This window comes from Saimiri boliviensis, chromosome 9, assembly GCF_048565385.1.
Source record: "Saimiri boliviensis isolate mSaiBol1 chromosome 9, mSaiBol1.pri, whole genome shotgun sequence".
Lineage (NCBI taxonomy): Eukaryota > Metazoa > Chordata > Mammalia > Primates > Cebidae > Saimiri > Saimiri boliviensis.
Window position 1 is genome coordinate 72835191 of NC_133457.1, and position 27511 is coordinate 72862701.

The following is a 27511-nucleotide window of genomic DNA, read 5'->3' on the forward strand; positions in this document are numbered from 1 at the left end:
AATTCTGTTTCACACTGTTTGAGAAATCTCCAAACTGCTCTTCACAGGGCTGTACCAATTTACATTCCCACCAACAGCATACAAGCACTCCCCTTTCTCCACAGCCTCACCAGCATCTTTTGTTTTTTGACTTTTTAATGATAGCCATTCTGACTGGTGTGAGATGGTTTCTCACTGTGGTTTTAATTTATTAATTCTCGTATTTTGATTCCTGGAGAAAATAAACAGGCACAAAGATTTAGGTGGATGGAACTTTAATATTAATAAAAACAGGGATTCTCCACCCCCCACTAAGCCAACCCAAACTGACAAACACACTAGCTGTTAAACAAAATCAGCAGGATGATTTCTCCAGTGGAAGCTCTTTTTGCTTTTCCCCGCTAGACTCATGCAAGATTATAACAATGCAGAGGGCTCCATGTGCTCCAGGAAGCGGTGGGGCCAGGTGGCATTAGATGAATGGCATCACTTCTGAGTGGGCAAGTGGCTTGCCATGGGCTCTTGTGGTTGTACCGTGTGTAATTTCAAAAGGGGGGAAACCGACCATTATCTCTGTGGTCCCAGGAACCAGGGCTGAGTGCCTGCCAAGCAGGGTCTTATTATTAACCTTTGATTCTGCACATATGTTTCAGGTCATCTTGTTCAAACAAGGGCAGTGAGAGACACATTTCCAAAGAAAAAGAGGACTGTGTCTGGGAGTGAGGATAGAATGACAGGTGGGAAGGTATGGATGGAGTCAGACATGCCCAGAGTTTACATGGCAGAAAGAAACCACTGGGAAGATCATCGTGCTCAGGCATTTCCTACATGTTCTTTGGGTCCTAATATTTCACAGAAGTGCTGAAGAAGAGACCAAAGATGATGGGGGTGGGTGGGTCTGGGGAGAGTTTGCACTGGGCCCCAGGCACTTTCTGACTAGAGCATTCACTGTAGACAATTTACATAGGAAACATTCCTGTTTATGATTTCTGTGTCCATTACAATAGATAAGCAACGTCGAGATTTATATGTGCTGGGTTTGACTGAAGAAAATTTTCTGTTAATTACCTTAGAGCACGACTGAGCTCACTGAATCCTCTCACTTTACAGCTGAGGAACAGGGGCAAAACGAGGCTCAGCCAGGTCACCGAGGGGTCTCCAGGGAGCGGAAAACACGGGCTTCACCAACCCTAGTCCAGGCTTTTCTCTACCAAACCAATTATTTGACTGAAACATGGTCAGTTCCCTTGAAGTGGGAGGCCAAGCAGGATGGCCTGCAAGGGTGGCATGGGTGGGTGCTGAGCCTGGTCCCCTTGGGCCCTGGGGCTTAGCCAGGTTACATGGTCCAAGGACGGGTCTCTCAAGACTGACTGTCCCTGACTACAGAATTTTGCCTTTTCCCTCAACTTCCCTTAAATCAAAATCTGCTTGATCTCTCTCTTTTTGAACTTTTAGCCTTTATTTATCCCCAACCCTTGAAATACCTGCTTTGCCTTTTCCATGTGGTCCTAAAGCTGGCGTCATTATCATCAGTGCATTCACACAGCACATTACGGTTTGCAAATGACTTTTACAGGATGGCCCCACTTGACATTAAAAGTAGCTCCATGAAAAAGACTATTATTTCCATAATGAAACGGCCTGGAAGCTGAAGGGTCTTGTTCAACTCTACTCTACCTGTATGCAGCAGAGGTGGGACGTGCATTTGAAATGTCTGACCCTGAGTTCCATATTCGTTCCACAACAGACAGAGGACTCACTGCAGTAGAAATGGGGCTTCTCTTGGTTCATTATTCAGAAAATATCTATTGAGCATCTGCCCCGTTCTGGGAGCTGCTCCAGGCACTGGGGATACAGCAGAGAACTAGACAGAGTCCCTGACTTGCAGGATCTAAGCATTTGGGGGATGGTATTCAAAACTCCCAAGAGAATGGCACATTACGTTACAGGCTGAGTAATTCTGGATGGTTAAAGCATCTGTGAGTTCCACTGTCCCCATGAACGTTCTTCAATAAGAGCACGAGTTTGCATGTAAACTCATTTCCGGGATCTGAGGAGCTCTGTCAAAGCTTACACACTGCTCAGGTCAGGAATACGGTGGATGTGCTTGTTAGATATTTTCACTGAGGGAGATGGCATCCTAAGTGAGGCCAGTGAAATAAAACACAGGTTTTATTATAAGAATCCTGGGGCCGGGCGCGGTGGCTCACGCCTGTAATCCCAGCACTTTGGGAGGCTGAGGCGGGTGGATCACGAGGTCGAGAGATCTAGACCATCCTGGTCAACATGGTGAAACCCTGTCTCTACTAAAAATACAAAAAATTAGCTGGGCATGGTGGCATGTGCCTGTAATCCCAGCTACTCAGGAGGCTGAGGAGGAGAACTGTCTGAACCCAGGAGGCGGAGGTTGAGGTGAGCCGAGATCGCGCCATTGCACTCCAGCCTGGGTAACAAGAGCGAAACTCCGTCTCAAAAAAAAAAAAAAAAAAAAAAAAAAAGAATCCTGGAAGGTATTACAGAACGCAAGTGTGGGAATGTGGCTAGGGTTCAGCTAAATGAGTCAAAACTGGAACCAGGGATGGAAACCCCATTGGCTCTCTTTCTGTCTGTGTGTCTTCTCCTATTTTAATGTTGGCTCTATTCTTCAGTCTCACTGAAGCCAGTTTTCTCCGTGTGGCAGGATGCTGAACTGAATGCTGCACACGTTACCTCTTGTGGCTTCAGTCTCCCAAACAACCTGACAAAGCCTGGGGCGGGGCTGTTGGCCCACTGTGGGCCTGTGTACCCATGCACACCCTGTAGCTTGGGGGGTGATTAGTGGTACAGGGAGGTTACAGGGGAGGCCGGTGTGAGGAACACACGTCTAGATAGCCATCTCGTAAGGCCACCCAGGGTTCTCCACCTTGGCTACTGGATGTCTTCAGAATCACAGAGAAGCATTTGTCAAAGAGGCATTCTGAAACCTCCAGTGGCCAAAGGTCCCAGGTAGGGCCCATCTCCCTGACCAGGGCTCAGGCAGATGGCTGGTGGGCAACGGGGCAGTGGCTGTGGATGAAAAGATGGGGCATTATCCAAGGCAGTGCCCTTGTGCAGAGCCAGGCTTCTTCAGGAAGACCACCGGAGTCCATGTGGTGTGAATAGCCTTCTACCTCCTTCTGGAGTCCAGGAGAGGAGATGGTCTAGAGGGTTCCCAGCACAGAGATGTCTCACTCGGCTGTGTTTGTGTGTTTCCTGGGATACTGCACAGAGAGATGCCTCCTTGCCATTGGAGAGGCTGCCAGCGTTGATGATGTTCTTCCTTTGTGATATTTTTGGGACTGTTGCGCAAAAATAAAATGCCGTTTTTTTTTGAACGATTCTAAGATGTACACATTTAAAAAAACACAACTTCTCCAAGATTGGAATACATTGTAGAGTTGACGGCATGTCACAGCTCTCCTGCCAGAGGGTTTCTGTTGTCCTCAGTACATAAAATAGTGGTCTTATATCAATGGTGTCTTACATTCAATGAAGTGTGATCGTTGTAGAGGCAAATTTCCTTGAAAACAATGACAGCAAGTACTGGTAGAATGCACCAACCTGCCAACCTTAGATCATGAGATTCAGAAAACATGATTAAGTGTTGAGTTCATTTGAGCAGGAAGCTTGAGGTTAGCCACCTGGGAAACACAGACTCCAAAGGAACGGGCTCAGTGCTCCACAGGTTGGGAGTTAGGGCTTCACTTACATAGACAGAGACAGAGAAGTTTAGGGGATTTGAGCATCTTCCATGCAAGGCCTGTGCATATGTTGTAGTGATTTGATCGGTGGCAGCTTGCTACATTCTAAGGAATATTGCTTTAATGTTCCATGAGCAGCGTTGATCGTCTGAGGGGCTCTTAGCTGATGCCACAAGGTCTTACCAAATCACTTAGAGGAAAAAGCAGGAGCCACAGCTGTGTGCTGCATGGCTCAGGCCACAGAGCCACATTACTGTCAGGGATCAGAATAATAGAAAGTTCCAGCATATTTAGGTTTTAATTATTTAATTTCACAAATCTTATGGATAAACAAAGGAAAGTCTCATCTTCTTGGCAGCAAGGGTGGGTTTTATGGCTGAGCCAAATGGGCTTCTGAGCTGAAGGAGAATCTGCCGGAAGAGGGGAACGCACGCTTGTCTCTGGAAACCTAACAGTGAGAAATAAATGAGCCCTGAATAGCAGATGGGCTACGTGTGAAGAGGAGCTCCTTTCTGTTGTTTTACTAAATGCTGGAATCAGCTTTAAAAAGCCACTCTGTAGTTCCATTTTAGAGTGGCTCGCACAGGAAAGGCCCGTCTCCATTGTCTGGGATGTGATGAGGAACTTCTGCCTAACAATAGAAGGTGGATTAGTTGATCCTCAGTCAGAATGACTTGGGGGCAAATTAACTAAAAATATTAATTCAAATTGGCTTAAATGGGAAAAACATTTGTTATTTCACATGAAAAGAAGCCAGTAGTCCAGATTCCAGAAGTCCTCTTTAAACTGTTGACTTTCCTCTTGCTTTTCCCAGTTAGTCCTAATTAAACTATCTCAATTTTTCTTAAGGTAAAACAAAAGAAAAGCCACTCTGTCTTTTGTCTGGAAGGAAGTGATTACCTTAATCTGTCTTTGCCCTGGGGCTTGACTGTGCTGCCAAGGGAGTTTCTCTGACCTGCACTTGAGTGATGGGCTCTTGGCCCCAAGCAGACCCTCCCTGGGCTGCAGCCCTCACTGTCCATGCATGGCAACCACCAGAGAAAGAGAAGGTTTTCTCATTCCCGGTTCATAGGGCTTGGATCTCTGTCCCACCCAAATCTCCTGTGACATTGTCACCCCCAGTGCTGAGGTGGGCCTGGTGGGAGGTGACTGGATCACGTGGGAAGACTTCCCTCTCTGTGCTGCTCTCCTATGGTGAGTGAGTGCTCCGAGGTCTGGTTGTTTAAAGCGTAGCACCCCACCACTCCCCACTGCTCTGGCCATGTAAGACATGCTTGCTTCCCTTTTGCCTTGTGATGTGATTGAAAGTTTCCTGAGGCCTCCCAGAAGCCTCCTGTGCAGCCTGCAGAACCATGAGCCAATTAAACCTCTTTATAAATTACCCAGTCTCAGGTATTTCTTTATAGAAATGTGAGAATGGATTAATACGCCAGCGTTAACATTTTAGGAGGAAGAGGCCATTCCCAGACTCTTAGCAGACTTCCTCTTCTGTCTCATCAGTTAGAAACAGACTAAATTGAGGGGAATGGGATCACAAGATCCATGTGGTCCATCAGAAGTTACCTCTGCAGCTGAGGATGAAGTGAGGACCCAAATAAAATCATGGCTCTATTAGCAAGGAAGAAGATTCCTTGTTGCATGGACTTTTTGAGGTCACTTGCAGAGCTAAGGGATTCTGAGTATCATGTGCTTGTTGCAGTTTGCAGTACTGAAGCTGGCATGTGGTGTGTGGGTGGGTGGCGTGTAAGTTTGTGGTGTGTAGGCACGTGGTTTTAGGCAGGTGGTTTTATGCACATGGAAGGTGGACACATGGGGTGTAGGCACATGGTGGGTAGGCACGTGGAGGGTAGGCATGTGGAGGGTAGGCACGTGGAGGGTGAGCATGTGGCCCATAGGCACATGGAGGGTGGGTATGTGGTGGGTAAGCATGTGGAAGGTGGGTATGTGGTGGTGGAAAGACATGTGGAGGGTGGGTATGTGGTAGGTAGGCTCGTGGAGGGTGGGCATGTGATGAGTAGGCACGTGGAGGATGGGTATGTGGAGGGTAGGCACGTGGAGGGAAGGCATGTGGTGGGTAGGCACGTGGAGGGAAGGCACGTGGTGGGTAGGCATGTGGAGAGAAGGCACGTGGTGGGTAGGCACGTGGAAGGCAGGCATGTGGAGGATGAGTATGTGAAGGTAGGCATGTGGAGGGTAGACACATGTATAGGCACGTGGTGAGTAGGCATGTGGTATGCAGACGTGGAGGGTAGACATGTGGCGTATAGGCAGGTGGCGTGTACTATGCTGGAAAAGACATGCTCCTGTTCTAACCCCTTAGTCATTTGAGCCCAACTAGACAAAAACAAAGGGCCAACCACAGAGAAAGCCACCTGTTAGGGAAAGTTTACTGTAATCATTTATCATCCTGGGAAATTGATCAGGGGACTCTTTATCCATATGTTAAGACAACTTAGAACAGATTAATTTCCCCTCACTGGAGGGAAAAGAAAAGCAGGAGGAGACTCAGCAGCTCAGTGGACATTTCTGGAGAATGATGCTGGAGACCATGTGTCTGCTGAGCCAGGGGACATCGTGGTCTTGCTCAGGGAGCAGGCGGAGGTCCTAGGTGGAGAGGCCTGGGTGTGGCCAGGATTCCCCTACTCCCTGCCCAGCCTAGAGGTGATGATGCTTTTAGGTGAGCCACACAAAATCACTAATATTATTTCATTCCACCTTTGACTCACAAAAGTGGCAGTTTTACGGAGTTCAACCTAACATTTAATGAAGAAATATATAGAGAGGAGCAGCTCCAGTGGAAATGAATGCTAAATATTTCAAAATGCTTCTTGTTACCAGGAATCTGGCCAGGAGGAATAATGCTCCCAAAATAGGGCTTCCTACCCTCATCTCCTGCCCTGACTGCTCCTTTTTCTACCTCCCTTCAACCCTGCCAACCTCTCTCGTGTCTCACTGGATTATGGTGAAGGGCAGGGTCCTGGAGCCAGCAGTGGGGATGGCGGCCTCTGGATTCCTCACCTACTTGACCATCGGGGAGGCAGGTGTCCACAGCGGGCCCGCTCTGTGTGTCTTTCTGGGCTGTTCCTGGAGGGAGGAGCTACCAGCTTATGCCAACCCCTCCAGCCCTTACAGAAGCTTGTCCATCACTAAATTCCCTGTATCGGACCCTTCCTGCTCAAAAGAACTGGTGAGGTTTTTTGATACTGATCAGGTGCTTCTGATCCTGGCTGATAAGCAAGAATAGAAGGGTAAATGAATTTTTCATCTTCTTTCCTTAAGACAAGCTTCACCAGTCATAGATTTCTGAAGTGCTACGAAAACACAAGTGGAGTGAAAAGCTACCTTAAAAGAGTCTCCTGAGAACACATCTGAAAGTAGAACCACCATGAGGAGTCTCAAAGGCTAACATTTTCATCCAGATGAGAATGTAACTGCCAGTAAACTTTAGTGAAATCACAAAAAGAAGAAAATGCTATACATTCTCTGCAGAACAGATGTGTTTGCTGGAAAAATGCTGAAGGACACACAAACGTATCTGGTGCATTTTTGTATATATAAAATGCTGGTACAAATATGCATTTTGTAATTCAAACATGTACCAAAAGGTCACCTCATGATTTCGCAGAGACTCATCACAATCACCTTAATTAAGCAGCTGAAATAAAATGTGACAGTTTCCTATAACCCAGGTATTCACCATTTCAGGAATATTTATTGAATGTATTTGTATACACAATATTGTTCAAAAGTGAGAAGCCTGCCTTCCTGCAGGGCTTTGCTGGACAGTCATCACTAACATTTAAGTGGCAGGAATTACACTGAATATTTATGAGTTTTCTCATCTAATGTTGTGAACAGCCCCATGGTGAGGAAAAGTGGCACACAGAGAGGTTCAGTGACTTGCCCAAGGACACACAGTTTGCAAGGGGAATAACTGGGACTGGCTTGCCCAGTGCTTCCAGGGGTGCTGGGCACCATCTTTTCTAATCCGCTTGCCTGCTGTAAGGCCTGCAGATTTGGACTCTTTTACACTTCTGCCTCCCTAATTTATCTCTGGCTGCTCTTCTCTCAGGTTGGGAATCTCACAGTCCAAAATGCTTTTTGGATGATTACTCTTTTATTTTGCTTGAATTTTAGAAATTAGCAGGGTAAAACAGATTTTATTTTCTTAACCATCTCCAGCGTTGCAGACCCAACACACCGTGACACAGTTCAGTGCCACGCTGGGTCTTCAGGTGAACTCAGAGCACCTTTCTCATCCATCAAGGTCCCAGTGAAACTGACTGTGTCGCTATCTGCAATGGTGACTTTAGAATCTGGGACAGCAGCTGCCAAGTGTACTCGTCGTGTTAGGGGAACATCTTCCTGGAATATTGGAGTCCAGGGCCATGGCCTAAGGGCCACAGGAGCAACTGGCCTAAGTTTTCCTTTACACATTCTCAAATAGACATGTACATGGAACAGAAGTAGCAGACTCTACGCATTTTTGTTTTTTGAGACACAGCTTTGCTCTTGTTGCCCAGACTGGAGTGCAATGGTATGATCTTGGCTCACCACAACCTCCACCTCCCAACTTCAAGCTATTCTCCTGCTTCAGCCTCCTGAGTAGCTGGAATCATAGGCATGCACCACGACACCCAGCTAATTTTGTAGTTTTAATAGAGACGGGGTTTCTCTGTGTTGGTCAGGCTGGTCTTGAACTCCCGACCTCAGGTGGTCTGCCCACCTCAGCCTCCCAAAGTGCTAGGATTACAGGCATAAGCCCCGTGCCTGGCTGACTCTATGTATTTTTACAGCTTAGATCACTGCATTCAAAAGAAATGTGGTAGGGCTGCCAAACGGTAGGGATTTTGAACCATCATCTGCTTCCTGCACGCTGACCGGCTGAACGCCAGGCTTTGACCCAGTCACATGGACACTGTGTGCTCAGCCCTTCCACCCTCTGTGGTCACCCGCCACCATGACGAACAACCTTGACCCATTCTTTCTGAGCTCACTTACCTTTTGCCTGCGGGGTAACTGGGCTCTTTGCAGAGCAGGGCATTTTCCTTGAGTGAATAATGAAGAAATGTCCCTGACAGTAGGCCACGGTGAACCGGGCCACACATGTGTCTTTCATGAGGCCTGGAGCATCTCCAGGTGAATCGTGTCTCCCTGGAGCATGGCAGCCTCCAGGAACATAGGAGCTCTTCAGTCATTTCCCCCTCGTTCGCTTAGGTGGGTTTATTGTTTTTCATCCCTGCTTCCTTAACTTAGAATCGGACTTACCCGCAATGGTTTGAGAATATCCTCCCACCGTCTCTCCTGCTTGGTGATGAATTCATGTTCCACCCTCCTCTAGCTGAGTCCAGCACTCCCTCCAGGCCCCTCACAGCACTCCATCTCTGCCCACTGGTGATGCTGACCATAGTGTTTGGCCACGATTCTTCTGCTTTCCTCTAGTGCCCAGACAGTGAGCTCCAGCGTACTCCAGAGGTATTTGCTGAAGTGAATCGAATGATTTCATTCAAGCCTCTAAACCACCCAGCAAGTAGGTGGATCCTTAGCTAAGGAGGAGAAGCTGAGACTCAGCGATGCTCAGTGCCCGCATGTAAGCATCACGGCAGCAGGGATGGAGCCGGGATGTGCGTCTACAGCAGGCGTCCCCAAACTACTGGCCTGCGGGCCGCATGCGGCCCCCTGAGGCCATTTATTCGGCCCCCCGCTGCACTTCAGGAAGGGGCACCTCTTTCACTGGTGGTCAGTGAGAGGAGCACAGTATGTGGCGGCCCTCCAACGGTCTGAGGGACAGTGAACTGGCCCCCTGTGTAAAAAGTTTGGGGACGCCTGGTCTACAGGCTCCCAAATCTTAGGTGCTGGGCAGCTTTCTTATTGTTCTTTGGCTCATTTGACCACACTGCACCTGTCTTTTGAGACTGGGCCATGTGTTTTTAGGAGAATCTGTTCCAACACCATTCCCACTGATTTGAAGGAGAGTTTCCAGCACACCCTGAGGATGTGGACGGCAAAGGGCAAATGGGCAGCCTGATTTCAAGGCCATCGTTGGAGCCGTCAAAATGTCAGCCTCATGTTCACGGGAGAAGGGTCATCCCTGGACACCTCCCTAAGCCTCAGGCCTTGGACCAGACTTCTCTCCTTCTGCGGTCCCCACAGCATTGGGAGGGTGCTGGTTACCATGACAACCTCTTTCCACATGGCAGTCCCAAGCCACAGTCCCACAGAGGTGGATTCCAGTGACCAAGCCCGCAGCAGCCTGTCTGCTCTCTACAAATAAGGGAGGCTGGGAAGTGTAGGCCTTGAGATGTTGTGTCAGAGGGCAAGATGGGCACCAGGAGCAGCAGTACAAACAGGCAGCAGGTGTGAATGATGTGGGTTCAGGAGCTGGGTACCCACACCCAGGCACCCAGTGCACACAGAGGCTGGGGGTCCCCAGCTGGAGAGATGGTGGATTATAGTGTCGTTTCAGGAGCTGGGTACCCACACCCAGGCACCCGCTACATACAGATGCTGAAATTAACAGTGACTGCTCAGGTCTGGGGAAGGAGCTCGTGCTGGCAATTTAGGTCCTGCCTTTTCACGACTCCACACACGCACTGGCTGAGTCACCTGGGCACCTCTCCTCACCTCTTTGAGCTTCAGTCTTCTTCTCTACAAAATAGAACTAGTAATAGAGTTAGCTTCATGGAGGATTGTGTGTTTTAAATGAGACCAGTTTTTAGTGTGAGCCTGGCACCACTATTATTTCTAGTAATAGTAAAATCAGAAGGCCTGGAAATTGTGTGCAAATGGAGGGTGGGGAATACTAGAACACAGCTTGACTTTTGAGCTTACGGTGAGTATTCCTTACTCACCAGGTGTGGGAGGCAGAATTCTAATACGGCTTTCAAGATTTCCCACTGTAATCCCCAGGACTTCGAAGATTGGATTCACTGATGCAGGTGTAATTAGGTTTACTGCTATGGTCTGAATACGTCCCCCAAAATTCCTGTCGAAACTTAATCACCCAAGTGAGAGCATTGAGAGGTGGGGACATGAAGTCACGAGGCGGGGGCCCATGAAGGGGATTAGCATCCTTATAAAAGAGGCTGAAGGGAGCACCACAGGCTCGTCCCGCCTTTGTCTTCCGCCATATGAGTACACGGCGTTCATTCCCCCTGGAGGACACAGCAGCAGGTGTCATCTCGGAAGCAGACACTGGGCCCTCCTTGGACACCAAACCTGCTGGCACTTTGACCTTGGACTACCCAACCTCTAGAACTGTGAGAAATGAGCTTCTCTTCTTTATGAATCCCCAGTCTCAGGCACTGTGTTGCAGCAGCACAAGTGGGTGGAGTCAGTTCCTAATCCTTTGACTTTAAAATAGCAGATTACCCAGCTGGGCAGAGCTTCACCATACACCCGTTACAGCAGAGGATATTCCTGAGCTGGTGGTGGAGGTGGAAGTTGGAGGGAGCCACGGGTGACAGAGTGTTTGCCACCAGCGAGCTGCTCCGTTTCTGACGGTGATGTGGAGGGGGTCATGGGTCAGGACCTGAAAGCAGCCTTCAGGGGCTGAGAATAGTCCTTGGCTGATAGCTGCGAGGAAACAGGGACTTCAGTCCGGGAACCACAAGGAACTGAATTTTGCCACAACCTGGTTGAGGCTGGAAACTGATCTTCCCTGGAGCCTCTACCTAGAGTACAGCGGGGCTGATGCCGGTTCCAGCTTGTGACAGCAAAGGCAGAGAGACCAGCCAAGCCTGCCAGGACTTCCAAGCTGCAGAGCTGCATGGTGGCAGATGGGTGTTGCTTGAAGCTGCTAAATGTGTGGCATTACACAGCTAGCTACAGATGGCTAATATATTGGGTCACTATCACACGGTACTGTCCACCTTCCAGGCACCACCAAAAGGGTTGCAGGGCAGCAGGGGATGCACTACACAGTAGCTCCCTGTTGACCTCTGATGGCCTGTTGGTGGCTGCCCCCTGCCTGTGGGCAGAGGACACAGCACATGTCCCTTGCTGCTCCAGTGATGCAGTGACTGGCAGCTCTTGGACCAGGGGCTCCAGGTCACAGATGTCACCCAGTGGAAAAGACATGCCTGTGTTTGAAAGAGCATTTGGTGGCCCATGGGACCCACTAGGAGAAGGACGGCTCCTCAGGCGCCTTCTGACTTATCGGCCACTTCTCCCTGGAGGACAAGATGTGACCCAGAAGGCTACACAAAGGCAGCCAGCTCCAGGGACAGAAGGTCCTTGTGATCGCTCTTTAATTCAGCTTTCATTTTGATCGGTGAAATGTGTGAGGCTTAAACCCAAGACTGCAAACCTAATAGGAATTCTGTTCGCTTCATGAGTCAAGATAATTGCGCTTTGAAAAATGTTTTCAACATAACATTAATTTCGACCTTTACGTAAAGACTGACATAAGTGTGTTTTTAAAATGGATATTCATGCATGACGCAGTTTTCATTATCAGCTTATCAGATTTCCCGAGTTGCTGCAGCAGTGACAGTTTAGGTGTTTAAAATAAGCAATCACTTATTTTTATGCTCTTGCAGGGACAAGTTATGGTGATTGAATGGGATTTCCTTTTTCTTTTTTTTCTTCTTTACAGGAGCCTCAAGAACAAAGGCCACCGGAGAGGCAGTTCCCTGGTGTGGGGTCCTCTGTCCAGGACTCAGCCTGGTTGTGGTTGACTGAAAACAGAGCAGGAGAGGTCCTTGCCCATCTCGGGTCCTCTCTATGCCCTCTTCCTGGTGGAGTCCATGAAAGAGACTGGCAGCACATTTCTATTTCCTAGGATTTAAGATCCTTTGTGTGAAATATTTAAAAAAACCAGGTTGTGGTTTATCCATCAACTCTGGATGGATCCCACGGGCTTCCTGACACCTCGTGGGACATGTTTCCTCCCCTGGCAAGCAGGTCGTGGGGCGACTTTCCTCACCCCACCCAAGGCATGCTGACAAAGGAGCCCTAGCCAGATGCCGCCACTGAAGAATTTGTAAAAAAGGACTAACCAAATAGAGTTTTATAAAATTGAGGTAGAATTCATATAACAAAACACTATTTTAACAATTTTGAAGTGTAGGAAACAGTGGCTTTTAGTACATCCAAAATGCTGTGTGACCATCACCATCTAACTTCAGAACGTTTTCATCATCGAGGAAAGAATCTCCTCCCAATTAGCAGTGACATCCCAGTCCCGCCTCCCTTGCCACCTGGCAACCAGGAATCTGCTTTCTGTCTCTGTGGATTTGTCTGTTCTGGGCATTTCATAAAACTACATCAAACAGTGAGAGCCTTTTGTGTCTGGCTTCTTTCACTGAGCACAGTGTTTTCAGGTCCATTGCGTGTCAGCATCAGGGATCACATTTCCTTCCCTTTCAGGGTTCTGCAGCGTTCTGCTGTACGGATGGACCCCATTTGGCTCATCCATGTGTCCACTGGTGGCTACTTTCTGGGCATTATGGCTAAAGTGATGTGAGCATTTGTGTACGTTTTTCTTTGACTCCTTGCAGAATTTTGGTGTGGACTGATTCTTGGGTCTCACTTGACCCTGCCTCCTCTGGTGAGTGTCTGCCAAGACTGTGATTCACTGATTGGCTATCCTGGGATTTGTTTTCCTCAGATGAGACTGTTGTTTTTTGTTAAATAATATGGATAACCTAAAGGTGTCTTGAAGGGGTATGATACTGCAATATGCACCTTCCACCTCCTGGAGTCTTCCTGAGTTTTGTCTTGGTCAAGCTGCCTTCCATGTGCAGGTGGGGTCTCTCTCTCTCTCTCTCTCTCTCCCCCATGTTTTTTGAAGGATCCTCTGATGCTATTTCTCAATTTTCCTGCTATTTTCTCTGTTTCCCGAAGACCCAATCCTTTCCTCAGACTTATCAAAGCTTTGAGACCAGAGGTATTTGAGGGATGAGATCAACTCCATTAATGCCTCAGGAATTAAAGATGCCAGACCCGTTTCCTGAGAATACTCTGTTTTAGTAATCATGGCGTTGTGCCATGTTATGCTGTATCAATCTGATCTGTTGCATGCATGGCATTTGCTTTCAGTATGATTGGTCTGGGGCTGAGGTGATTGTGAGCCGCATTGCTGGAAGAATGGGGATTGGAGGAAGATGGTTGATCCCTCGCCCCACCCCAGCTGTGGGTGTATCATCTCTTGGCCACTGCTCCCAGGTCAGTGTAAGCTCTCTCCCTGAGAAGGGCAATCAGGACTATGAAGAGACAGGAGCTATGGCCCTGGAACCTCAGCAAGAAGCTCTGTGAATGCTGAGGAAGTGCATTGCTCTCATGCAGAGCAGAGTTGGTCTGGACTACAGTTGGGACCTCCCGTTTGCTTACAGGGTGGATGCCCAGGCAGATACCCCCAATCATTCACAATGACCTGCTGTTCAGAGCTCCTTGCTTTGTTCCCTGTGCCATGCCCTGCATGATGCCAGGACTGTGGTGCCCGTGGGTTACCAATCTGCAAACATGAGAGACACAGCTCAACAAAACCTCTTCTCCACATCCATGGAACATACAAGAGAACCACAGTGTGTGTGTCTCAAGGTCTCTGGGGGCATGAGGCAGCTGGGTGGGTTTTTGGGTACCACTGGCTGCCCTCTTTACATGGCTATTTTTCTGGCCCTTTCTCTTTAAAATGTTAACCAACATGAATTGTTGAGTTTAGATGCAAAAAATGTATAAATAATGGAATCTGTCAGCTTTTCAAAAAGCAGCATAGGGTCTCTGATCCTCCACTGGTGTTCTCCCTTCTCTGTGGGGTGTCTGCAGTTCCACAGAGCCATGGGGCTTGACTCTTGCTTCTTTTAGCAGCTCAAGGCCTTTGCCCCCAACTTCTTGCTTGTCTTATTCAGCAGGGTCTCATGCATGGTTACTTTTAACTCTCAACATGCTTCCTTGCTCATTTATTGGTTCCTTCAACTGAGCTTCAGGAGATCCTAGAATCAAGATGGTGCCATGATCAGTGAGCAACCAAATAACCCTTGCAAACCTCTCTCTCTGTCTCTCTAAATACACACACACACACACACACACACACACACACACACACGCCTGCACACACAAACACATTCATATGTCTGTGTGTATGTATATACAGATTGAGCATCCCTTACCTGAAGTGCTTGGGCCAGGAGTGTTTGGGATTTCCAGTGTTTTCAGATTTGGGAATATGTGTATACGTGCAATGAGCTATCTTGGGATCTTGAGGGATGAGACCCACTCATGTCTAAACACAAAACTCACTATGTTCCAGATACACCTTAAAACGTAGCCTGAAGATAATTTTCTATAATATTTTAAATAATTTTGTGCATGAAACAAAGTTTTGACTGCAACCTATCACATGAGGTCAGGTGTGGAATTTTCAGTGCCATGTTGATATTTAGGAAATTTTGGATTTCAGAGCATTTTAGATTTTAAATAGGCAAGGCAAGGACTTCATGACTAAAACACCAAAAGCAATGGCAACAAAAGCCGTAATAGACAACTGAGATCTAATTAAACTTAAGAACTTCTGCACAGCAAAAGAAACAATCATTAGAGTGAACTGGCAACCAACAGAATGGGAAAAACTTTTGCCATCTACCCATCTGACAAAGGGCTAATATCCAGAATCTACAGAGAACTAAAGCAGATTTACAAGAAAAAAACAAACCCATTCAAAAGTGGGTGAAGGAGATGAACAGACACTTTTCAAAAGAAGACATTTATGAGGCCAAGAAACATATGAAAAAATGCTCATCATCACTGGTTGTTAGAGAATGCAAATCAAAACCACACTAAGATGCCATCTCATGCCAGTTAGAATGGCAATCATTAAAAAAAATCTGGAGACAACAGATGCTGGAGAGGATGTGGAGAAATAGGAACACTTTTACACTGTTGGTGAGAGTGTAAATTAGTTTAACCATTGTGGAAGACAGTGTGGCGATTCCTTAAGGATCTAGAAATAGCAATTCCATTTGACCCAGCAATCCCATTACTGTGTATATACCCAAAGGATTATAAGTCATTCTATTACAAAGACACATGCACACATATGTTCGTTTGGCACTGTTTACAATAGCAAAGACCTGGAACCAACCCAAACGCCCATCAATGATCGATTGGACAAAGAAAATGTGGCACATATATACCATGGAATACTATGCAGCCATAAAAAACTATGAGTTTGTGTCCTTTGTAGAGACATGAATGGATCTAGAAACCATCATTCTCAGCAAACTGACACAAGAACAGAAAACCAAACACCGCATGTTCTCACTCATAGGTGGGTGACGAACAATGAGAACACTTGGGCACAGGGAAGGGAACAACATTCACAGGGCTAGGTGAGAGGGTGGAGGGGAGGGGAGGGGAGGGGAAGAACAGCAGGGGGCGAGGAGGATGGGGAGGGATAACACCTGGAGAAATACTTGATGGAGGTGATGGGGCGGGTAGGCGGGCAGTGATGGAGACAGCAAACCACCATGGCATGCATGTATCTATGCACAATCCTGCAGGATGCAGGATGTGCACATGTATCCCAGAGCCCAATCTACAAAAAAAAAAAAAAAAAAAAAGTGCTCCACCTGTACAAATTTCATTTGCTTTCAACCCCCTCCGAAGATGTTAGAAAGGAGGAGAGGGAAGAGGAAAGCAGAGAGGGTCTCCCTTCAGAGGCCAGCCTGTAGCCTGGGTTCTGTGCACCTCTGCCTGCTAATGGGATCCACCTCAGGTCAAGAAAGTGCTGGCTCACACTTCCTTTAAGGTTTTAGAGTTAGAAGCATCCCAATGCATGTCCTGGAAAGCCTTTAAAATTCAAAGAAACCAAGCAAGGCTCTGGCTAATTAAATGTTTCCTGCTTACCGTCATTAGCATTATTAACGAGATAGGTTAAATGTATTACTCAGTGGTGCGGAAGCTCCCCTTTCTGAGAGGATTTCTCCATGTGTCATCAGTGTCTACAGTGCATTGGCTTCCTGTTCATAGGGCTCTTATGTGGGCGTGATGGCACGGCAGAAAGCATCCCCAGGGCAAGAAGGGGACAGTGAGGTCCACATTACCGTTCGGACCCCCTGGTCACCTGCCTTTGAGACAGCCACATCCCTGAGCCTTATCTTTCAAATGAGGGTGAGTCAGTTTCTAATGTTCCCATTTTGACATCTCAGACCCAGGGACTGGGGCTGGAGCACAGATCCTCTCTGTGAAGTCACTGCAGCACGTCAGAGGCATCAGCAGTCTTGCTTTGTGTGTTTTGCACATCCTAGGTTTTCAGTTATTATGGCTGCAAAACAAGCCACCCCAAACTTAGTACAACAGCAGCCATTCTGTGGGTAAGGAATTTGGAAGGAGCCCAGGGTGTGGTGCGTCCGTTGGGAAGATTCCAATCAGTAGTAGGTTCACTCACTTCCATGTCTGTGGCACGGAAGGCCTCTGTGTGGCCGGGCTTCCTGGCAGCATGGCGTCCTAAGCCGCCGCCTTCCATGGGGGCTTGCTCAGGGTTCCCAGCACAAGGGTTTCAGCCAACAGGGTGGGCTCCACAGCCCCACATTGAATCGTCTGTACCTGGTGAGGTCCCGACCTCCTTTCCACCAGGACCCTTCTCTGGTCCTCAAGGTCTTCTTACCGTTTTTGCCCTTGGTGACGGTCTGCTGTGTATGTGTCCTGGAGTGCTGTGGTAAGGAATGTGGTCTCGGGCGCAGACTGAAATACGCTGCTGTGTAGGGTAGGAACCTCGGGGTTCATGTGAAGCACTTCGGAGCTGAGCCTGGTTCGATGTGAGTCCTCCATAAAGGGGTTTGACTTTTAGTTCCCAGGCTGAACTGCGGGTTCCTTCAGAGCAGCTCTGTCCTGGTCACCTCCGCTTGGCATTTCCTGCAGGACTTGGCAAGTACCGAGTCCCTGTGCTTGGGGCATTCTGCCCTGGGTCTCTCTCCTGTTCTGCAAGTCTCGCGAATTCACCCTCTCGGAGCAGCCGTCCCTGCCTGTCCCCCCAGGAGCTGTGGCGGCCCCCACTCATCTTGTTTCCTTTTGTTCATGGCACTAGCTCTAATGAAAATGTCTCATTCCCTGCTTGTTTCTGTTAGACCAGGATGTGAGCCCCACCGGAGCCAGATCTCGACCTGTCTCGTTCCCTGCTGTATATTTAGTGCCTCACAGAGCCTGGGTTAAAAATGAATGGAGAGGAGGAAGGGAGGGGAAAAGATGGACTTCAGGAAGATTTCAGAAGCACATTGCTGAGAATAGCAGGGTCATGTACCAGGGTGGGATTTACTTCCTTTTTATACACTTAAAAATTCTCAAAGACATTATTCAGCTTTACTGAGTTTAGGTGAAATCTATTTGTAATCAAAATAAAATGATATCTCAATGACAACTTAATTTTTTTTTTTTTTGAGACGGAGTTTCGCTCTTGTTACCCAGGCTGGAGTGCAATGGCGCGATCTCGGCTCACCGCAACCTCCGCCTCCTGGACTCAGGCAATTCTCCTGCCTCAGCCTCCTGAGTAGCTGAGATCACAGGCACGTGCCACCATGCCCAGCTAATTTTTTGTATTTTTAGTAGAGACGGGGTTTCACTATGTTGACCAGGATGGTCTCGATCTCTTGACCTCGTGATCCACCCGCCTGGGCCTCCCAAAGTGCTGGGATTACAGGCTTGAGCCACCGTGCCCGGCCGACAACTTAATTGTAAAAACCTTTTCTGGGGGCTGGGGGACTCTAAACAGAAAGAAGCACAGAGCACACTTCACCTTCTGGCCACCTCAGTTCCTGGGCTCTGCCCTGAGTCCGACGTCCTCCCTGATGGGACTCACGGATCTCCATGGAGCCACCTGGAGCCCAGTCACTTTCTGGGTTATTTCTGGGTCACCTTCACCTCCGTCCCTAAGTTCCAGGGCTGTGATGATCCACACCAAGCCCCCATTCTTGCTGCTCCACTGGTGTGATTTTCTTGGGACCAAAATGGGGAGAAGACAGAATCTTTTCTCTTTCAAGAAAGCATGGCTCCGGACGTTCACTGGTTTTCCCCTCTACCTCCGTGAGTTCAGGGCAACCATCTCAGCAGTTTACAGGGGTTCTGAATCAATTCCTGGGACCTAGAAATTATTGGATTTATTTAAGCAGAGACATCTTATGTTTAGTTTGGTGATGGCATGCTCCACTTTGTGTGGTCATTCTTGGCTCTCTTGTCTCGTGTCCACTTTGGAGTCTGATTCTGGGCAAGAACTCAAATGCTCACAGGAACCCCACGGCTCAGGGCATCCTCTGAACCCAAGGGCCTGCAAAAGGGGAATAGCAGCGTGGGATCCTGGGTGGGGACAGCGTGAGAGGGGCAGGGTGCAGGGTGACGGCGGGTGTGAGTTCAGCACGGTGCACACTGCACTGCGTGGGGGCTCTGTGCGCTCCCCAGCTGAGTGCAGTGATGCCACAGAGTGTGAAATCACAGGTCTCAGCCCTCAGTGGGGGGCGGAGGTGCTTGGGTTTGCGAAGCCCAGCAGCTGGCAGCTCAGGGCCAGCAGATTCGCCCCTCTGCACCTGGGGAGCTTTCGGCCGTCTGCTGGGTGGTGGAGGTTTTGACCGCCTGCCGGTGGGTTCATGTGTTTCCCTGTCATTCTCTCATGGCCCTGCCCTCCCTGACTGTGCCATCAGTCAATGGTCAGTGTGCCTCCATGCCCTCTGCGGTTGAACATCAGTCATGATCGTAGGATTTTAATGATCTTACTGAACACCTCAATTCTTACTTGGAGAACGTGGGGTTTACATGATGAAATATGACTTGTGCACACACTCACTGCCTGAATTAGGGGATCCTGGGCTTAGCTGCTGGTTGGAGTCACTTGGGAGCTTCGGAAAACTCCAAGACAGGCCCTCCCTCCCTCTCAGAGGTGGGGCTGAATGGACCCAGGGTGTGGTCTGGGTGCTGGGGCTCAGGAGCTGCCAGAGGCTGAGAGAAGCCAGCAGGGCACCTGAAAGGTTCCCTGGGTGGTCCTGCAGAAACTGATGCCTGGGCTCTGGAGACAGGAGTGGACAGCAGCGTGGAGTGCAAGCCCCCGTCACAGACTTGGCTGCTCAGGGTGGCACGACCTTTTGGAAGAGTATGTGGGCAAGAAATTGGAATATTTATCTCAAAATATGCCAACATGGTGTTTGTTTAAATGTAACTATGCATAGATTAGGCTGTTTGGATGTGTTTAATTATGGCATGTGATGGCATCACTTTACCAATCATTTTTATTAAATGTCCTCAAGCCTCGTTTGAGGCTTTAAGGTCAAGTTAGAACTGTTTTATCCATCAGCACCTGGGAGACTTGGGAAGGACTGTCACTGCAGGACCAGCCCCAGCTGCCCCTATGATGTGGCTCACAGGACGTCAAGTGATGTCGCAGAGATAGCAGAGCCCATGCTGCAGTCACGTTACCTGAGCACCCACAAAGGAGGAAACCATAGCCTTAAGTAACACTTGGAACCAACGTGTCCTCCCCAAGGGACCAAGAAGTCTGGGCAATACCAGAATCTGAACACTGGAACCCTTTCAGAAATGAGCAGTCTGTTATCCACGAAGACCCAGTGCCAAAGTCCACCATTCTGCACCTTACCATAAATAACCACGTTTAAAGCCATCCCATCAAAATCTACCCAGCCCGTGTGTCTGCATATCAACCTGCCCTCCCCAATGCTTAAAAGCCTCACCTGACCCAATGCTGGGGATTTGGATTTGAGCTCTGTCTCCTGTCTCATTGCTGGTTGGCCTTGCAGTAAAGCCTTTTCTTTTCTCAAAAGCCAGTGCTATAACATTGGCTTCCATGTGCAATGAGCTCATTGCATGACTCAGAGGACGTGTGAGCACATAGCGGGATGGTGTGGGGCCAGGGAGGGGTTCCCAGACCCACTCAGAGGACGTGTGAGCACACAGCGGGATGGTGTGGGGCCAGGCAGAGGATCGCAGATCTAGGGACTTTCAAGTTCCTTTAATTCAGGGTCACCGTGGGCAGTTGAGGGTGATGCAAGGAAAAGCTTTGAAAAGCACCAACTCAGTGTAGCATCGGGGACTTGCCATGCCTCAGCTGTCAGGGATGGTCTGACTGTCAGCAGCTGGCACGTTCTGGCCCTGGGTCGAGATCACTGTCCTTGCAACATCCTGTGCCCTGCTCCGCTTCGGCATTTTTTTGTGTGTGCTGAGGAGTGAGCCCAAATGTCCATTATTATTTTCTTGCTTTTGGCCACCCCTAGCAGATGCTCCAGGCTGCCCACATTCTGCCTCTGTCTCCAGGCCTCTGTCGTGGATGTAGCTCAGTTCCTGTGGATTCTCCACTGCTCCTTGCAATGCCCATGGTGTCATGTCCACCTGCTGGAGGAGGGGACCGAGGGGACAAGGCCCGGGGAGGGGGGTGATAACTCCATGCTCCTGCTTTTCAGGAGGCGTGGCTGGAGTGCTGGCAATGTGGCCTCCCTGCTGCTCCATGTCACCGTGTCCCTCCCCTCAAGGTTGTACACGCGGGCAGAACAGGCTGGCGACCACATGGCGCTCAGCATGAGGCCACACAGGTTCCGATGACCTTCAGTCAGTCTCAATCCATTTCTCCTTGGCCACCTCCTGGGCAGAGGGAACGGAAGCATTGAAATCATGGACACTTTTAGCCACTTTCAGTTGGAGGGAACTTACTTTCCCTTGGAGGGACTGGGTAACTTCCCAACCTGGGCAGAGTGTGGGTGATGGCTGCGTTGAAGAACATGTGACGTTCCTGGGAAACAAGACAAGAGCTGGGGAAGGCTCTGTGGGGTCTGTGGGACTCCAGGGGCTGAGGACAAGTGGCCATCCTTGAAACTGGAAAGGTGTCCGGTGAGCACGAGCGCTTCTCAGGGGGTCTGGGCCTTGCATCCTGACAGCAGAGGCCGGTGGAGCAGGGAAGGTGCCCGCCCATTTTGCTGGGTTCCTCTGGGGCTGAATGTAGGCTTTCTTCAGATAGGAGTCTCTGCTGAGCAGGGCCAGGGGGCGAGGCTGTCAGTGGGGAACACGGGATGGCCGAGGTGTAGGTAGAGCTTGGGGAAATGGAACTTTGGCCTGCAGGGACGTTGCATTTCCTTGCTTTTCGTAAATCACCGTCATCCGGCTTTACACCTGGCCGCCCCGGACTAGGGGAAATCCCGCTTCTGGTTTGTAAGGGGAGTTCTGATTCCCAGCTGCTTCCTCCCCACCCCACCAGGGTTATTTCAAGGACTCAGGCAAGGTTGAGGCACAGAGGAGCCCTCTGGCCACAGGTGGTCCCCACTGGGCTGGGCCACCTGGTGTCCCTTTGTGCTATGCTTTGGGGAGACCAAGAATTGCATGAATCGCCTCCCAGGGCAAGTGACCCAGGAGTCTCCTTTGGGGCCAGAAGAGTCTGAGGCCTCTCAGCTTTGAGATCTGCAGCCGCCCAGCTCCTTCGGGCCCAGTGGATGGTCCATTCAGTCCGAAGGAAGCCTTCACATTCTGCACCTGCCTCAACTTTCTGCCTCTTCCCTGTTCTCTTGGCTTGGGATTTTGGGAAACAGGAGCCAAGAGGTGTCCATGGTGATGCTGGCTCTCTGCCCCGCCGTGTGCCCCCCTGGAGGCACCAGGAGCACCACCTGCCTGAGTGGAGGAAGGAGAGGAGAGGAGGGCCCAGGGGAGAGCATCACCAGGCATCAGCCGAGAGCACATGGAGGCCCGAAGTAAGACTATTTGTATCCCGCTCACTGAGAATTGTTTCGGGAACGTGGTGTGGTCTAAGTAAGAGTTAAACCATCACTGGACAGAGACAGGCAGGACTCTGCGTTTTGTGCGGGTTGAACTGGGGCCGAGGAGCTTGAGTCCAGCAGGGTGTTGGCCGGTCTCCGTGCACATGGCAGGGGCCTAGGCTCCCCTCTGCCAGGGCGAAGGTGGTGGGGGCGATTTGGAGAACCTGGTCACTTTTGGGGACAGTTAATCTGGACACAAGCAGGCGATAATCTTCCTGTGCGTGAGGTGCTCAGCAGCCAGCCTGGACTCCACTAGAAGGAGAGGGGGAGGTGGGCCCTAGGCTCCAGCCCCCGTGCCTCTTCTTCCTCCCTCCCAGGGCTGAACGTCTAAGCTCTATGCGTCTTGCTGTCAGTTTCTCCCTGGTTCTTACCAGCAATCCCCGGTCTGTTCTCAGTCCTTATCATGTTACCTCTGGAAGATTGATTTTAAACATTAAGAAAGTGTCACAGACACAACATGAGTGCTTTGAGTTTCCGGGAAACAGTGACCAGAAGCTCCCAGGGATGCAGGCGTGCCTCAGCCTAAGTTTGCATTACTGGTCAGCACATTATCCCTTTTTGAAAAATCGCCCCATTTATGAGTGGGAGGCATACTGCTCTTTGGTTTATGGGTTATTCTTGCAGCACTTACTGATCTGCAATCTCCCTGCAATCATTCACAGCCCACAGGGCACAGCCACCATGGCTCCACCCACCAGGGCAGCTGCACAGGCTGCAAAAAGACAGGGACACAGCTCGTGGCCTCTCGTGTCCAGGCAAGCTGGTGCCCAAGTCCCAAACAACTCTTACAGCGGAGCGTGTGCACGTATTCCAAGTACACACAGCAAGGAGGGAAGAGGGAATTAAAATACTCTCACCTGTTCAATCTTCACCTTTCTGATTGAGTGTAGCTCTATTTTCCATGAGGAATTAGAAAAAAAAGTATGTCAAGCTGGTGAGAGACCTAGTGGAGGCTCCTTCTGTTTGTGTTTATCTTGATGATGAAATTTATTCGAGCTTATTGAACAGTATTTGCAGGTGTCCCCTGGAAGGGTGTGAGTGCCGCAGTGACTCCTCTGCAGCTGCAGTGATGGACACAGGGCCATGAGAAGTCTGGAGGCTTCCGATGGCGCTGGGGTTCCCAGGACAGCAGGGCACAGGCTCCTCTGGAAGGCTGGCTAGCCCTGGTGTGGCTGGGGGCTCTTCTGCTGGGCAGAGAAGACAGCCTATTTTAACAAAGAAGAGAAAGAAGTTTTCATTTCTGCTTTGTTCCTATGGATCAAAGAGATAAAAGTGTAGTGTGTGGTACCCAATGACCTCTTTGAAATCAGATCTTCAGGGACCCACCTCTGTCTCTGTCTCTGTCTCTGTCACACACACACACACACACACACTGCTCCTGTGAACATTACTGCCTTCATCATTGTTTCTCATTCTTGTTTAGAAGGTCCTGACCCCAGTCCCTTGCTCCTCTAAAAGGAGGTTCTTGGATTCGTTCCACACCTTTTGAGCCCATGGGCAAGCCTAGAATATGGATTTTCAGTGAGTAGGCAGGTGGTTCTGACGTAGACAGGCCACATTTGACAGTGATGTCTGGACGCACAGTTCAGAGATATTTCCGACTGTTGAAGTCCATGACTTGTCACATTTTCATGCCACATCCACCGACAGGAGCTGATTACTCAAGGAACAAATGTAAATCTTGTCTTACAACTATGTGATTTGGGTATGCTGAAAGACAGTCATGTCCCACTTTAAGCAAAACCCAAATACAAAAAACCTAAGCCTACCAAACTCTTATAAACTTTGTAAAACAAAACTCACCACAGCAGAGAGGGGAGTGGATGAAGCTTCCCTAAGAGCTGCCCTTCCTTTGGAAAGTGGAGATCCCGCTGGCTGGGCGGCACTCATCGTGATGCTCTCTGCCCCGTAGCGGAGGGTGGAGGCTTGATCTCGGCCCCAGACAAAGGTCACTGTGGCCCAGGCAGGATGTTGGTGTGGCATGGGAGCTGCTGGGTGGGGAGGTGTGCACTTTAGAGGGCAGGGACCTCTCCCAAATAGCTCTGGCTTCTGTATCCCTCCCAACCCTCTAATGAGCATTCTTGAGAAATCGGCCTGGAGGCAAAAGTCATAGAGCTCCACCCACCTCCCCAGCCTTGTCCCCTGGGGTTTCTAGGAAGGAGGTGGTCTGAGCACCCTAGCCTGGGGTATGGGGCAGGCAGCCTCAGAAGGGTGGAATATTGGCAGGCAGTGTCAGGAGGGTGTGTATGGGGCAGGCAGTGTCGGGAGGGTGGGTATGGGGCAGGCAGTGTCAGGAAGGTGTGTATGGGGCAGGCAGTGTCAGGAAGGTGTGTATGGGGCAGGCGGTGTCAGGAGGGTGGGTATGGGGCAGGTAGTGTCAGGAGGGTGGGGTATGGGGCAGACACTGCCAGGCTGGTGCAGAGATGTGGAGGACCAACCCACCAGGTCCAGAGTTGAAACCATGTGAGCTGGGTGGGGCTGCTCCCCAAAGCACATGACCCTGTCTGCCCAAGCAGAGTGCCTGTCCACACTACCAGTGGCAGGTTCCACCATAGCCTAAACCAGAGTCCCTGAGAACCTTGCTGTAATATTGGGGAAGAGGCTTCTCTAGTCTCAACTCACAGCTTGGCCCTGGGATCACATTCGCCCACCTGCGGGGTCTGCCTAGATTCAGCCTCCAGAAAGCCTCAGCCCAGTTGAGTAGGAATGGGACAGGTTCCTGAAGCTGGGCCTGCACTTCCCAGGCCAGTTTCTGTGTTCAGGCAAGTGCAGCTGGTGCTTGTCCCCAGCTCCTGCAGGGGAGCCCGCAGTATGACCAGACCAAGGCATGCCCTCAGCAGGTGCCCGCACTGCACCTGGAACTCAGGGGACTTGGCTGGCGGCAGCTGCCACAGTGGCCCTAGGAGCGGGGGCTGTCTTGACGTTCCCACTCTAGGGAAAACTGTCTTTCTCTCCATAGGCAACACATTTTATTTTTATTTTTAATTTGGAAACAATCTCAAACTTAAAAAGAAAATGACAAAAACAATAGGGAGAACTTTCCCCAGAATCATTTAAAATTAAATTGCTGACAATGCTTTGTCACTGCCTTAGTGTGTGACTCATGCAATCCCTACAGAAAAGCACTCTCCTCTGGGAGCACAACACAGCTGCCGAAAGTGAGGAATTAACATACACATTTTATTTATTTTTTTCTTTTTTCCCCCTTTTTAAAAATTTCAACTTTTACTTTAGATTCAGGGGGTACATGTGCAAGTTTGTTCCATGGGTGTCTCGTGTGGTGCTGGGGTTGGGATGCGAATGTCTTGTCACCCAGTCATTGAATGTGGTACCCAAAGGCCAGTTTTTCAGCACTTTAATCAGCTGGTCCTTAGCCCCCTTGGGCATGGCCAGTCATCTCAGTCATGTCCTTCGTAGCCAGGGTCCCGGTTCAGAGTCCCACGCTGCGTTCACGCCTCCTTCCATCTGGAGCTGCCCTCTGGCCTCTCCCAGCCTTCATGAGCTTGTTGCTTCTGGAGCCCACCGATCGGTCACCTTCTGCGTCTCTTCACACCAGGGCCAGCTGAGGCAGCGTGGGCCGAGATCACAGGAGCGAGGCGGGGATCGCTCAGCATCCTCGCAGGTAGCTGACCTCGCCCCACAGCTCCATGGAGGGCCATTGACACTGAAGGTCGTGGGTGCAGTGATGGGGAGGAATTAGTATTTTAGCATCTCCAGTGAGACGTGCTCCCAGGGGGTCTAGTCCCGGGAATGAGGCGGGGATGAGAATTGCATTGGAGAGGCCAGAGAGTCATGATACTGCCTGGCACGTCCTCTTAGGATGCTGACACCTACTGCAGTGGAGCCCTGGGCGAGTTCTCCCCCTGTGCTGGCCTCCATCCTTGTGCTGTGAGATGGGAATAGCCCTGCCCATCTCCCCATGCTGCAGGCCACTGTTCCTGGGAGGGTTTGGGTACCAGAGAGCCCTGCACCTGAGGCTCAGCTGGAAGTGTAAGGTCTTTTAGGCTGACTGACAGCTCAGTGGACACTGTGTTAATCTCTGTGAACTGCAGGGACATTCCAGATGACCTCTTTTCATGGTCTTCCAGTTACTTTGGATTTTCCAGGAAGGAAAATTGTAATTGTTTTTACTTAAACAGAATCAAAACACCACCTAAGTCTCCAAGCCCCACACCCAAGACTCTTTCACAAGTAAATTCTAGAGTTGTAAGCCCAAGATCTTTTCCTATGTAACTTCTAAAGCTGTAAACCCAAGACCCTTTCACATGTAATATCTGGAGTTGTAAGCCTTTATAAAGGCAGAGATTTCCTTTGTTAGGTGAGCTTGGTTGTTAGGCATTTATGCCGTCTTGCTCCGGCTGAATAAATCACCAATTCCTTCCCAGTTTGGTGTTCAAGAGGTTTGTTTCCCAGCCTTTTCCTGCTTCACTATGAGGGACAAAATCCCCTGTCCCTGTTCTCCTTGCACTCCCTCCATGAAGAGACCTGCCTTTGACTTAGGCTCATCAGGCACATCCGCCCACCATCCTCAGATCAGGGGAGCAGTTGGCCTCAACTCTCACCTTTAGCCTCTCGTTACCTGTCAACCTCTTTCCCCTTCAGTTTCATTTTCCTCTCCCTTTCACCAGAGACAAGAAAGACAAGACTTTCCATGAGGTTCACGACTGTAAAAAATTCTACATAGATCATGGGCCCGGGAAGACGGTTTTCCCTTGGTGACTGATCATTGTGGAGGCATCTGCTCTGGTCACTCACTTGCACTCACAGGTGATGGATCAACGGGGTAGGAGACGCCCCCTTTGACCGATTCATCCCTGTTCAGACAGAGGTTTAGTCTGGGACTCCGGCTAAACTGCGTGGTTGTGCGTTCACTTTCTTTGTCTCCACCACTCTTCCTAAACTATGGGCAATCTCCTGCCCTCTGTTCCTTCCTCCTCTCCTACACTCTGAAAAAACTCAGACCTCTCCAGCTATCACCTGACCTAAAACCTAAGTGTCTTATTTTCTTCTGCAATACCACTTAGCCAAAATATAAATCAGACAGTGGCAGTGGCTCTAAATGGCCAGAAAATGATA